Source organism: Aythya ferina, assembly GCF_964211825.1.
Source record: "Aythya ferina genome assembly, chromosome: 2".
NCBI lineage: Eukaryota > Metazoa > Chordata > Aves > Anseriformes > Anatidae > Aythya > Aythya ferina.
The window spans coordinates 40,893,222-40,908,641 of record NC_140297.1 but is presented as its reverse complement, the minus strand read 5'-3'; the positions used below and the strand labels follow the sequence as shown (position 1 = coordinate 40,908,641).

At 42.5% G+C, this 15,420-nt stretch overlaps 1 protein-coding gene across 4 annotated transcripts in view; it reads right to left on the bottom strand.

Moving 5' to 3' along the window:
• Positions 1-15,403, bottom strand: part of RARB (retinoic acid receptor beta) — a 320,810-nt gene extending 305,407 nt beyond the window's left edge. Inside the window, exons 1-2 of one of the 4 annotated variants that reach the window (XM_084511751.1) lie at positions 15,340-15,403; positions 7,427-7,521 (exon numbers count right to left, since the gene is read on the bottom strand). The gene's annotated coding sequence lies outside the window, so the exon portion shown is untranslated. Of the gene's footprint in view, positions 1-7,426; positions 7,522-14,812; positions 14,831-15,339 lie in introns of those variants that run through there. The other 3 variants (XM_084511755.1, XM_084511754.1, XM_084511759.1) reach the window with 3 other exon arrangements.
• Between the last annotated feature and the right edge of the window lie 17 nt (positions 15,404-15,420).

Here is a 15,420-nt window from a genome sequence, read left to right as displayed (position 1 = left end):
TTTTCCAAGCTAAACCGACTGCCTAATGAATTCTCTTTTAGCACAGAAAATTAAGAAGTTAACTGGGAAAGAGAGTATCTTTGTAATACGCGGTTGCTTTTATCCTGCAACACAATGCCTGAGCATTGATGAGATGATAACTCAGTCAATTAATCAAACACCAACAAAACACATTCTAACAATGACTGCTGCTTTCATGGTGTCATTTTAAGAACTGACTCCAGTACACACAGATATTTTTTTGTCCCATGGGTTTGACCTGAATCCTAATGAAACTAACTACTACAAGGAACCAAGGCAGTACAAGCTACCAGCATTCAGGACATGCTGCAAAACACACTCAAAAAGCCATCAGATGCTTCTCTGTAAACCTGAAAGGAAGACGGAGAGCTCCTGGAAATTTAAAACAAACCTCACTCTGTCAACCTACCTTATCTGAGAAGTGCTTTGATGCTCAAGTGCTAGATTGAAAAAAATATTAAGAGTCAGACAGAGCTAAATTCAAAATCCAGCCAATGCCTGTTATCTTAAAACGTGTTTAGGGCTATGCTAGGACTTCTGACCATCAGTTAGTCTAAGGTATGAAAATGAAAAAAAAAATACAACACAAAAAAACTGATTAAAGGAAAATGAAATATATTAAAAAAACTGCTTTCCTTCTATTATTTCCCTTTCAAGTATTGTCTTATTTTAAATTTGTTGTTAATATAGCATGTTAGTAGTTGTCCCTAACAAGCTCTGTATACATCCAAGAAAACTGCACACACTGACAAAGATGCTTCTAGTTTTGCACGACACATGGCTTTTTTATATGATATGTTCTCTCTTGAAAACTACTCCCTCACAAAATGAAAATTCAGCAGAATCTCTAATAGCTTTCATATTTCAGCCTAATAGGTAGCACGGCATTGCACTGCCACCCACCTTTGCTACAATATTGCACAGCACATTTAACAGACATTTGCTTCCTTCACACAGTCCTTATGCGCAGCTTCTGCAGGACCTCAATATTAACATTTAACAGAGTCTATGAGCATAAAGCACATTTATGAACACCTGCTAGAACATTTTATTTGCCTTAAGAGTTTTATTATAACTGCTAAATTTTCTTGCTATGCTTTATGGGCCAAATCCTGGTCCAGTTTTAGCCTCAACTCCCATTGACTTCAACAGGAAGTTGATTGGGTTGTATGTGGTTTTCCATACAAATTCAGTACAGCTTTAACAAAACTGGATCAGTGCTAAGCACAGAAAAAAGCCAATACCCAGCAGCACCAAACAAAACCACTGAACTCAGTCTTCTGGTAGAGCTGAAAAATAAACCCCATACCCACAAATATGTAACATTCACATTGCCTTGCAAAAACTCACTGATGCTGAGGCTGAAAGTCACACAGGCACCCTATGCACAAACACCTACAGCCTCCCATGCCTTGGTGGGACGTTCTGCCATCAAGTTACTCTCTCACAGATCTTGCAGAGGAAGTCATGCCAGGCGTCTGACTTATGAAGATGTTCTCTACAACAGTTTCTCTTTGACAAGAGTTTTACCATAATTACTGGAGATGTCAGAAATACCCCTGTGAACCCACACATGGCTACAGACAAGCAAGCAACACAACTCCTCACTGCTTAGAAAGAGATGATAACAGAGAATTCCACAAAGTCTGCTTGGAACCCTTCTAAAAAAAAAAAAAGAAGAAAAGATAGAACCTCATTTGATAATACATAAACATTGCTTTGACCATCACAGATAGACCTAAAGCAATAATGACAGCCAGGAAGTAAACAGCAGACAATACAGCAAAGCCACTTCTGTTTCACATGAGCTTGACAGTAAGTGCTTGATTCAATGCATACTATTAAGCCAAAAAAAAAAAATCAAAACAATTATAAAATGAAATTATAGGCACAATGATGAATGGCGACAGATGAAATGTTAACAGATCTAGCAGCATACACAAAAATCATTGATTTTCTCTGATTACTACTTAGGTGATCAGAGTGTATTAGGTACTAGTTGCCTGCTTGCTCTAGATTTTATTAATGCTCCAATATCAGGCACCCAATTTGGAAATCAATGCTTACTTCATCATTTTTCTCTGAAGGATTCTATTATTCACAATTGATTTAACAGAAATGAAAGGCTTACCATTAACAAGAGCCAGCTGCTGACACTTCTTAGATGAATTATTGAACTTCCAAAAGTGAATTAACTTAACCATCACCAAGACTTATTGTCTGATGTTTCTCATACCAAAGTCAGTGTATTTATAATTACAGAACCAAGTAGTAGAAAGTAGCTTCTCTGCCACCTCCATAAACACCCACCATCTACACCAAGTAAAAATTAAGGAGATTTGCAATGATACAAATAGGATTTATGCTCCAAATACAGACAGTGGGAGCTTAGTGTCTAGATGTCTTTTTATGCCCTTAATCTACATCATCCTTCTAAAACTGTAAGGGTAGGGTCATTTTAGGCTTCAGAACGAGGAAATACAGTTCATGGAAAATTATATCTTCTGCTTACTGTCACATTTCCTAGAGCAGACCATGCCCTCCCAAAAACCTACAGAAGGAGGCTATTAACTCCTTTTAAGTACAACATGATGATCCATCTTATGAATTGAGACAAAAAGAGCAAACAGGCAATTGCAAGTAGAGGTAGTACTACAACTCCATCCCCAAAAACAGTGTAAATGTAAAAAGCAGGAGGCCTATCCATAAAACTTACCATCCAAGCTAACAGGCTTTCTGCCCAGCACATAAATTCACTATTCCCTTTTTCCAGTTGAGAAGAACTAAGCGTTGCCCAAGGTGAATTCAGTTCCTCGTGTAAAAGCTTTTGTTCTGCAGATTACAATGCTGGCTACAGCAGAGCGTAAGAGCACCCAGTTGTACTTACCTACAAACAACTTACTGTCAAACGCATGAGGAACTGTGCTAAGCAAAATGCTACCCTTAAGCCATGGGTTAGCAAGACCACAGCTGCCTGGTGGCATATCAAGCTATCAAAACTAGGAAGTATTTCAGGGCTCACTAGACTTCTTGCTACTCTACGGCTGAATATGCTTCTAAAATGCTATAATGGCAGCTGCTGTCTCCTGCTTATGTACAATGAATGAATCTTAAAAACTTGGCTTGATTATAGTTATCCCTGCCACTGCTCTGAGGATTTCAGCTTGAGGCCAAGTTGAGACTCTAGGTGAGATCTACTCAGGAAGTCTTCTGGATTAATAATGCAAATCCCTGCCTTCCACTTATGGTGCAATGATGAGACAGCATACCTGTTCTATCCTTGTCACAAACTGCAGGTCAGCTACTGCCTGAAGTCACTAGGGCCTCTTCTCAAAGTCCTCACTGGATCTGACTGCTTGTACGCTGCTGGTGGCAAAACATCAGGACCTTTTTTTAAGAGGGTTAGCATCTGAAGAAGATATTCTTAAAGAAAACTCATCTTTTCTTGAGTACTGTATTCCCCATTCCCACACCCCTCATCTATTTTATCTCCTAGGTTACCATAACTAACTTCTTAAAATTCTCCTTGCTTACATTGGACAAAAAGTTTAATAATCAGTGAAAAAGGGAAGGGAAGAACCCTGACAGACAGATCCTCCATGCTCATAAGTCTTGCTCTCTTAGGAGAACAGGCCAAAGCTTTTAAATAAAATTATGATTATGTTAAGAATATTTCGACGCCCAAATTTTTCTGTCTACCTATTCTCCATAGAATAAAACTTTTTAAATGCTGGCTGCCTGGCTCTAACCGACGTCTCATTAAATCTGATACCTGCATAAAACACATCTCAGCAAGTAGCTTATAATAACTCATTTTAAAGGACATGGACATTGGCAGATTTTTTTTTCCTTTCTTAAACTCATTTTTTCCAGCATTTCCCACATTTCGAACCTCATAATGCTATAAGGAAGGAACAGATTGCACAAGTGGTCCTACTGGTTCCTTCCAATGGGAATAACATTGTCAGAATCTGGCATTCAGCAAAGTTTCCATTTCTACATAGGTTTCATTTATTTTTCAGTTTAAAAATAAAACCATATTACTTTGGCATGTAACTAGAGCTGCTCCTACAATGCAGAAGAAATAACACTGCTGGCAAGCCCCAAAGCTGTTCCAAGACAAAACTGCATTGGCAGAACTCGTAGAAAACTTCTACTTGACTAGAGGCAGAATTCTGCACTAGCACAAATGGGAAAAACTTAACGGCAATCAATCACGTTACACACACTCACTTATTGCACATCTGAATCTCCATTAAGTTTACATAATGCAAATATATTTAGCCAAAGTGGAACCTGAGTTCTGTTGAACCAATTCTATTTATCTCCTACATAAATATTACCTTAACATTGACTATGATCAGTCTCCTACGAACAAACACTGTATTTCCTCAGAAATGAATACCAACATGCTATTTGCTACACACCACAACCACATCACTTGCTGTTTCTTTTTAATAGTTATCCCATTCAGGTGCCCAATGGTTAGGATATGGTGAAATTACAATCGCAAAATCTATCCTCCTGAATCAATTACAGGCACTGAAGAAAAAAAAAAAAAAAAAAGAAAAAAAGAAAAATCTGGTATTTTGCAGCTTCTGAAAGTTTGACTTTGCAACCTACTTTTTAAAATACTTTTTTTTTGCATGTCATACCCCAAGTTCCCTTAGAGCATGAATCACCTAACAGTGTGCAATAGTGTTCTTTCAACACAGGAATCAAACCTTGCTGCAATCCTACTTCACTACCACACAGACAACCATGAAAGTATTCAGCCACCTGACCACTGGTGCTTGTGCCCTTGAATATCCAAGATACAGTGTGCTGATGTGTACGACACAGATCTTACAAAGAAAATTGTACCCTTCTGGAACATCTGTTGAAAGCAGCTGAACTGAGTGAGCCCTTTTTGCCAGAGAGAGAGAAAGCTATGTAACAGCTTAGGCTATATGGTATTCGGCTGCTGAGCTAAGCTCATGGATTTAAGGAAGGGGTCACAAGTAAGGCCCTCTTTCTTATCTCATTCCCCTACTCCTGCCTGGAAAATGTAATTGTTCTTACTTACTGTGACAGCAGAGTGGGCAACAGGAACATTAAATTAGCCCCTGAAGGCAGGCTTCAACAGAGATGAAGAAGCATGGTACCCACAAAACTAGCATTTTCCAAAAGGCACTGTTCCTCCCCTTTTTTAACGGCTGTGTGATCCCAACTTTGGGAAAGCTAGTGATTTTGGCAAGGTGATAATTTCTTTTTCTAGGGAATTTCAATTAGAGTAGAGAAACTGATTTTCAAAATTCTGCAGATCTTATCAGATCTCAACAAAATTTCATTGGTTTAGTGAAGAGAAAGGCAATTAAATTATCTGAAAAGTACCATCTTGCCAAATATTGAGATTTGCTGCAAACAAAGCAGGTGTAAGATTGTCTCAAAAAAAAAAAAAAAAGCAATATGGAACTTAAATACATAAGTATTTATAAAGTATTAATATTTCTAAATCCAAGCTCTAAGCATAAGTTACTTACCCTAGGGTTGACTTGACCTTAAATGCAGTTGTTGGGGTAATAAACTGAAAAGCTTCAGTGTTGGTCAGTTTTTGTTGTTGTTGGGTAGACTTTGTTTGTTTTGTTTTTTAACACCCATTATACCGTTGCTAAAGATAAACATGCAAAGGAATGTAGACTGCATTTATTCACCTTTGGATTCTTAAGAACTTGTATCCAACGTACCACAACTCACAAACTGCTTCCAATAATTCAGCTAAACACATTTGCAACACCTGATTGTAAAGTCAGGCTGCCCACATATAATCAGGTATCTCTCAAATAAAATGTAACATTTATTTCAGATGTTTATTGACATAAAGCAATCCAACAAATACAAAGACATATATGAGGTGATGATTATGTTCAGAACCCTACTTTTTACTTAATACTTTGACCATATATGTAGAGTAAGAGCTTCAAATAAAATGAATATGCAGCCACTGCAGGAGTGAAAGTCCACCCACTGCTCCCACTGAAAATATATTGCACTCCCCCCCCCCAGTGCAGTATGCCTAAGAATTGGTGTCACAAAAATCACAGCAATAAGAGTACAGCAAGACACGATAATCATCTTTTTATTGCCACTGTGGAAATAACATGCTAGAGGTGTTTCAGGACTTTGATTTTTGAAAACAAGCAGTCTCTTTCCATATGTTACCAGCTCTAACAGAGGAACATTTTTATTTAGGCTAAATCATGCCTTATGGGACACACTGATGGGGAAGAAAGGAGGACATGCAACTGGCACGCGAGACATACTGCCAATGCAAAGCTGCCAAAAGCACACAGCAGGGAGCATGTTTTGGCTATCATGAGCAGAATAAGCATGCACTCCTTAACCACTGCCAGCTGGCGTTTGTTTCCAAATAGAGAATACTCACTAGGCAGCTCGGAGACTGGACATACTCCTACCCTTAAACTATGCTCCCATAAAAATGCACTGCTGAGATACCTCATTAACCAGTACTGTCTCCTAGCTTACCGCCAAATAAGAAAGACTGAATGACACAGAAAAAAAAAATCATGCATTTCCCCCATGCACAAAAAGGTACTTAAAGTATATCATAATGTACTCTAGTCCTTATGGCAAGAGGAAAATTTTAAAAGGGTTGGAAGAAGCTTCTGCCCACATCTCGAGAAGCAGAAACATTGTCACTACTCCAGTACACATGGATAAAAGTGAAATCCGGAGACACAGAGTACCAAGAAAACACAGCAACGAACAGCAAGAGTGGCTGGCACTGTGATTATAAAATATACTATCACGTTTAACACAACTGCTAGCAATCCTCATAACAGAGATGCTCCCTGCTTTATGTGTTGGGGCAGGTTGTGGGTAGGAGATTAATGTTTCCCTCCATCTGCTAATGACTATATAGGTCCCCCGGGCTTTGCACCAAGGGTACTTTGCCCTTAGGATGAAACAGGAAATGGGAATTTGTGTTCATTTCTACATGGTCCTACTATTTCCAGCAATGCTCCCAATTGCTAAGTGTGTATTATTTCAACTTTATCTACCAAAACCATATTTTATCACTGTAGTTCAACTGTGATTCCAATTAGATTTTTCAAAGAGAACAGTTAAAAGGAGAACAAACCAACAGGGGGGCACTTTTAACTTTTCAAGTGCTTACCTGATACAGTCTGCATGGGTATTTTCCCTGTAAGTGCTCTATTCATTAACTTTTTACTACATTTTCAAAGTGACACCCCTCCTTTAGATTTCCCGTTCTCTATCACTGATAGCCTGCTGTCATGGACCACGCAACTCTGAAGGAAGAAATGTACCAGCAAGTGCCACGCAAAGGAAAGGGAACTAACTAAAATCTTCATTTCTTTCAGTGCATGGATTTTTAACTTACCCGCTTAACTCTACCTTTGCTCCTCAGGACTGGAAGCAAGTCAGAGGGAGCTTGACACCAGAGTAGTTTTTAAGGACATAAGCCAGCTTGACATCCTGAAAGAAAATGGGAAAGAGCAATCAAAAAGTATAGTTTTGAAAACAAACAAACAAAAAAAAAGGCAGACGCTCATCAGTAACAATGACTGATACTCAAAGCAAAATTAAGGAAGATCTAATGCTATCGCCAACATGGACAAAACAGAAATCAAAAACCAATGTTGCTTCATTGAAGTCTTTGGAAACAAAACCCAGGTTACTCTTCCTGATGAATACCCCTACCAGTTCCAACACAGACCTTGTCCTCAATTCCCACTCAAGGGAGAAGGCGGCATTCATGACAAAATTCCCTGTAAGCCTCCAAGGGAACTTCAAAAGCACACTAACACTGAGCACATACAATACGCAATTAGCTTCCCCCCAGTATACTCAACTAAACTTCAGAGAAATAATGAAAAAAATAGCTGAAATAGCTTGCAGCTGAACCATCAGCACAACAAAACCCTTTCCCTTTTTTAACAATGGAAATGTAATTTCAATAACGTGGCCTCTACCCATACTTCAGATCCAGGAAGGCACCACTCCTGTTGACCTGCTCCTGCCCAACAAGAAAAGCAGGACAAGAGAAAGTCAAGAGGGGGAAGGAAAAAAAAATCTTCAGCAAAGAATGGTAAAGCCTAGGCAAAAATGCAGAAAGTATAGCCACAAAAGACAATTCAATACTTCTCTTACACAGCAGCAGCACTGCAAAACAATGAGGGTTGAACTAACAAAGTGCTCTCCCTGTCTAGCCCCTAAGTCTCATAACATTACTTTGAAAATACTTCTCTCCTGGCTTCCTCAATCAGGAAATACGCTAAATCAAAGGTATATATTCTACAATATTGACCAGTTACCTGGCTCATAAAATCCAAACCTAAAGAACAGACCAATTTTTTATTAAAAATAACAGCTCTATCAGCAAGGCAATTTCCATACCACAACCTTATTAGAAACAACAGTGATGCTCCCATATTTCTAATCTAGGTTCAGTGATTTTCAGCCTTTTTCTTAGGCTTCCATCAACAATTCTTGTATTTTAGCCTTTATTTAAAAAAGAGAGGAAAATGCTTTTCCCTTTTAAACATGTACAATGCTGGAAAACACATCCCGAGTACAATCCAAATACACAGAGCAACTAAAGGGGAATTAAAACTGCTTATTATTTCCCAATTATTAAGTCACTCTCTTGCAGCTGAAAAGCTTGAACTTCCATGCTAGAAAGTATGTATCGTTAAGGATTTTGAAGAGAAAAGCAGGTCTCTAGATAATGGCCAGAACAGAAAGCTACTGCTCCCTTCCTTCTTGGGAGTACAAGATTGCATTTCTCCTCCCCAAATTCCACTCTCTGATTCCACACTCTGGCCTCCTGAGCAAGAGCCTGCCCTCCTCTCCGTGCCATTCCCACCCACAGGTAGGCAAGCCCATGTAGGGAGAAGCTTCTGAAGCCTGTGTGTCCTGCAGAGTGCTGATGGTGATATGACAGCTCTTACACAAGCCCCCGGTACCTCTGCAGAAAGGCCACACTCAATCTGGCCCCCAGCAGCCAGACGGATGGCATCTACTTATGCTGCTGCAGATTACTCACTCCGTCTCCAGCAGCCTTTCTGAAAAGCCAAACCAGAGCCTTAATTTCTAAGCAAGCCGGAGTTAAATATGCTAGCTGTGAATTAAAAAAAACAGAAAAAAAAAAAAAAAAAAAAAAAACAACATTTAATATCATTAACGAAAAACAAACTAACAACAACAAAAAAAAAAAAAAAAACAAAGAGAAGAAGTTGGTTTGGGAGGACTGTAGTTGTTTTGGACCAGACATGCTCCTTCTTCCTCCTGCCACCTGTTAGCATGTCTGCGCAGAGACTCAGGGTAACAAATTAACTTGCTCTCCACTCCTGAAATTTCTCTTTTGAACACATAAGCACCAATATACACAGTTCACGTTATTTTACATCAGTTGACTGAGATACTGCTTGAAAAACTAATATTGATTATTTGGTCATCAGTAACTCAAGGGAAGAAGGCAGTCTTAAGGCCAAACCTTTGTGCATTTCCAGTGAGGTCAGTGTGACCTCTGGGGAAACAACACTTCCAGGAAAACAGCAAATCTTACATTCAAGCAGAGATATTACCTAATGCAAGCGGTCAATTGCAATGCCACAATTAACACGGGTGAGCCACTCCACCAGAAGAGTGAGAGTACTCCCGTCACGTCAGGCCTCAATCAGATCTTCATCAGTCGCACAAAAAAGCACTTCCTTATTACGCCAGACCACAACACTCCAAATTTAGCACGTGTGTTTCACACCTCCCTGGACTTGTGAAGAGCTCACCTAGACAAGCCACAGCCAAGGCCAGCAGAGACCGGTGCCCAAAGCGCTTTACATCTATTTGCTCCGACCCTGACGGTAGCACGGCTGCAACTACTCGCTGTGCAGAGGCGCTCACCTGCCCCTCAGGAACACAGCTGAACCTGTTCCCTCTGCACATGGTCTTCACAAAACTGTTGTTCACAGCCTTGTCTAGCCAAGTTCTTGTATCTCCAAGGAAAGATCCTGCAGCCTCTCCACAGCCCTGGTCCAGAGCTTAACCGTTTTCATTGTTATTTTTCCCCTTGTGCCCAGACAGAACTTCTGCCCTTTCAATCTGGCTGGCTGCATCTCTGCACACCTCAGAGAAGGGCTTCTCTCTCTTCTCCATAATAGCCATTAGGACATGGAAGGCTGCGATCTGCCTTCCCCTTCTGTTCCCCAGGCTGGGTGACCTCCATCCTCAGCTTCTCCTGTGCCACTTGCTCCTGCCCCAACCACCTGGGCAGCCCTCTGGGCTCTCCCCAGTTTGTCCCCACCTCTCTCATACTTGCTCATGCAGCAATATTCCAGGAAAAGCCCCAAGGAATGGTCGCTCCCTTCAGCTGGGTGACCACGCTCCTGCTGGTGTAGCTCGCCACGCCACTGGGCTCCATCGCAAGAGCACACTGATGACTCCCGCTCAACACCACGTTTTATTGCAATACTCTTATTCCTGTGCTTCCTTTCCCCTAAAATAAGGGGTTGCAAAATAAAGAAGTGATGTGGAAAACACCAAACAGCCCTCAGGCACCACTGTAACATGAAAACATAAACAAGAAGCTAATGTTGTAGCTGATATTCTTTGTGAAAAATTACAAAGAAAACAAGTGGGGCATGATCTTATAGCCACTGACGTCAACCAAGACTTTGCACGAGAAAGAATGGCAAGACCCCATGTTAAGAGGTAATAAACCTGCAAATTAATACAGTAAACACGAAAAGTAATCCATTTCTTTCTCCAACAAGTTTTTAAAAGGGAAATATTCTAGCTAAAATATTAACATCACTGACAGCAGCTGCTCCAAGACTCTTTATTTATGAAAATGCAACAAATTTTTTTTTGCATTCTTCACCTTGATCAGGCAGCATTGCTCTACAGGTCACACAGAGCAGCACCAGCTACCTTACTGCCTCATCTCAAAGCACCTTCCTCTGAGATCCACCTCTGAGGAGCAACACAAGGCATTCAACAGGAGCAAGCACTGCTTCAGGAGCAAGCACTGCTTCAGGAGCGGCATTGCAGATCACCTAAGCACAAATCGCTCTGGAATAGCTTTTTTTTTTTTTTTTTTTTTTACAGCGACTGAACAAAGAAATATCTGCACTTAAAGAAAATTGAATGTGGTTTAGAATGTATACAACTTCCTGCAGTTGACCCCAGAAAAAATAAAAGACATATGATCTGTAACTTCCTTTGACTTTTCTTTGAACTCTAGATGGAAAGCTTTAAAAAGCAGCATTTTCCTATTAGTTACTTCCAAGATTTTCATTAAATTAAATTTCTCGATAGTATGTAATGCTAAAATACTTATGTGTACCAATACCGTGGGCTAAGCCACCCCCCCCCAACTCAAAGAATTTTTTTAATCATTGCGGTGAGGTGGGATGTACTGGGTTACTTTGATGAAACGAGCAGTGCACACCACCTACTCGACAGCAGTGATTCCAAAGCATGTGCAGAGAGGCTAGACATAGGTCAAAGTGGATTCAAGAGCGAGGAGATGTGAGAAAAGGAAGATGATGTTACCTGTCCTGGGCTACCGAGAGCTATTTTTCATGCCTGGCATCGCAAAGCACGCCCTCACAGGGGGTGAATCAGGTTTCATTCAGAGACCCAAGGAAGGCAGCTTTCTGTACAGCTCCAGAGGATGCTCCCCATATGCAAGAGTGGGTTTAATAAAGATTCAATTTATCATTTATTTAAAGCTTGTCTTCTATTACTTTGGTACATACTGCTGCCGCAGGGAGCAGCTTTTTCATATCTACCCAGATAAGAGCTAAAACCTCCAGAATCACGACCGCCAAGCATTCAAGCCCCAGACCTCCAGATTACATTGTGCAAGTTCAAAACCTGCCTCCTCAGCAGCTGCACAAGTTCCATCCAATAGCACGAAAAATATTTTAAAGCAGCGAAATATACATACGAAAATATTTATACACACACACATAAGCACCTATATTCACTTGTGTATATTGCACAGGAATTCTGCACACTGCAGGCACAGCCAAAGTAAATATAAGCTTTCAGCAACTTAAAACAGTAACAGGCATCGGTACCTGTAATGTTTGGCATCCCAAAGGGCCATGGCAAACCCACCAGAGCTGGCAGATGGCGGTAGCATGGCACCTCTCCTACCAGCCTGCTGGAAGCGCACGCGCTCCCAGCCCCGTGCTGCAGCTTATCAGCTCACCACGCCAGGCTCCTAACCCAGAGACAAGTTGCAGCTCTGCGCTGGAAGCCAGAGAGAAGCCAGAGCCTTCGGCGAGAGGGGCACCAGAAGCCCTGCCCCAAAGTGCACCTCAGCAAACATTTCACATGCCACCTGGGAAGGTGCTGTCATCACTTGTGCAGTGAGAAGGACAAAACCCACTCTGTGTGCAAAGCTTTTGAACACCTCCAGGACTGGCACTTTTACTTCTCTGGGTTCCTTTTTTTTTCTTCCCCTCCCCTTCCATCCTACCCTCTCCATTCAGCTTACAGAGACCACCTTCAGAGTGCCATGCTAATTAGCAACAGCTTGCACTCTATATTAAAAACAAAAAGTGAAAAGGGAGACCAAGCGAGCTCATATGCTCACATGCATTTCATCAGTAACTTCATTAATACTGGCATATTTTTAATTGTATCTGATTTATTTTAATTCTGATCTGAGAAGGTCAGTAGACTTGCCATAACAGCTAAAAAATAAAGTCATAAATTAGAGATGTGACACGGTAGGACCTAGTGCCCTATGCATTTGCTATGAAGCTCTACAAAAATCTGTACAGCTAATCAACAATGACAACAGAGAGCCCACTATTTCAGGATACAAGAAAGATGTGAACATTAAAGGAAAAATTTGGCTGGTGTAGAAGATAAATCCAAATTCTCTAAAGTATTACTTCAACATATTAAATAAATATTTCATAAAAATTAAGTTCTTTTTGCCTTCACTGCCTTTACTACAAAAGCAACTCCTCAAAAAACTACTCCTTATAGGTGAACGTCTGTTCTACAAATTCTTTACACTTTCCTGTGTTTCATGTTCCTTTCACTTTTTCCCCCATGGGCCTCATTCTGGTTTTCTATGTCTGTAATGCCTTCACGTGCAGCCCTTCCCACATATCTACCTTGAATAAGAAGGCAACTGAAGATTACAGAGAACAAAAAGTTACGAGTTAAACTCCTCAAGATTTCCCATAATGTAGCAAATGGCATACTGCACACTGCTTTGAAGGAGGGAAATGTGATTTAACTGACATTTCACCAGTATCTTGGGACACCAAGACTAGCTCCTATAGTAATGAATATTTAATTAGAACACAACCTACAAAGGAGGAAAACTTGACACAGTTTTTTTTCCCCAAGTTTTGCCCAGGCTTCACCACTAGTTTGTACTTGAGATATGCATTGTAATAAATTCTGTTATTATAATTAATACCCCTATATATTGGGGTATTTCAATAACCACCGTCTCCTAAGATGCAAGCAAGGAGAGTACGATTGATATTGAAAGACAACAGAATTAATGAGGATAATTTACAGAATTCAACACTACATCAACAGGTTATTAAGCAGACACAAACACATGAACGTTTCATGCAAACAACTGTGAGCTGAGGAGGGTTAGAAGAAATCTCCACGACGACAAAAGTACCTTGTAACTGCTCACAGGAGTTGGGTGAACCAGCGCTGGCCTGACTTTGTAGCGCATCCCACTGAGAAGCAGAAGCTTTTTAAACACTGTTGGTACTGTGCTTTAGGGGAATCATGTCCTGGGGTGCAAAGTAGTGGAAAATCATCTCTTTGTCTCTGGTATCACACACGAGAACTACAAGTTTTAGCACAAATCTGATTGAATCGACTTGCAACTCTGGTTTTACACGTGTAAATCCATCAAAGACAGTGGGGAACTCTCCCACCATATCCATATAGATTGAAGCGTGAAAATGGATGATCCCCTTCAGGCACACTTTGCTCAAACTCCTACTGTACACACCTACCTGGGAACTTGCTAGAGTTTTCCATTTCATTCCACAAAAGTGTTGAGATGCAAGAAGACGTTGAGTCCTCCACACCTCAGCCACACTACAGACCCATTACTTTCAATCAGGCTAGCGTTCTTGCAACCGTAAAACCCTTTTAGTACCGACAAAGACAAAGCCACTTCAGCAGAAAAGGCATGGTGGTAAAGCAGCCCTCGGTGTCACTCCTGCCGCTAGAGAAGCGGATCCTCAGATGCAAGGGAGATGCTTTCACGTGCTGCCAGTGGGATGAATTAGCCCAAAAGCAGAGCGCAGGACCCCTCAGCTCTGCCAGAAGGCACAGAAAGGAATCAGACGAGACACAAGGTGCCCCAAAACGCAGCCAGCTGCTTTGGAGCTGCCTTCTGCGCTCTTCACGAGCACGCTCAGGTACTGAATAATGACAGCCGGGGCTGAGGCAGATCCTACACCGGATGGTTGCTCTTTTTTGCTAACATTACAACACTATTATACACGCACCTACCCTGCGAGCTTTTCATCTAGCAAAATCTGTTTCTCCGGTAGCTCACCTACACAACCAGCAGACTATCAGCCCTCTCTGATCGTTAAACCAGATGCAGACCGACGCTGACACACCAAGCTCTTCCCCAGGGCTTTATTCATAAAGGCGAGATTTAAATAACGCCTTAAATCAAAACCAGCTTCCCCGCCACGGCCTAAAAAGCCCAGGGAAAGCAACTTCTCGCCTTCCCTTCCAACTTTTCCCCAACCACAACCTCGGGCGAGCGGTGCCCACGCAGAAACTTCCCCCGCCGTGCCGGCGTTGGGGTGCTGTGCCTCGGGGGAGCCTGGGGGCTCTGCCGGGAGTCCTGGGGCTGGGGGACGGCTCCCGGGATGGCTGCTGGGGTCCCTCCTGCCCTCACAGGGGTCCCGTGCGCCCTCCGAGCGCCGAGAGAAAGCGCCGCCGCCCGCCCGAGCCTCACCCCCGGGCGCTGCCGGACCCCGGGCAGCGGCACCGAGCCGGGATCCCGGCGCTGCTCAGGCTCAGGGCAGCACAACTCCGCCGGGAGCCTGCGGGGCGCGGGCAGCCCGCAGCAGCCCCGGCAGCAGGGTCCCGGTCGGCGGCGGCGCCCGGCCGCCCTTTTGTCTGCGGGGAGCAGCCCCGCCGCGCTCGGGGACGCAGCCCAGGAGCTCCCGCAGCCAACTTGTGCCGGGGCACGGCGGGCACCGTGCGCGGCCCCCAGCCCACCGCACCCCCCCTAGCCCAGCCCAGCCCAGCCCAGCGCTGCCGCCCCCGCTTTACCTCCGCGGCCGCCCGCTCCCGCTGCCGCCGCCCCGCCAGTGCAGCCGGCAGCAGCAGCAGCAGCGGCGGCGGAGGCAGCCC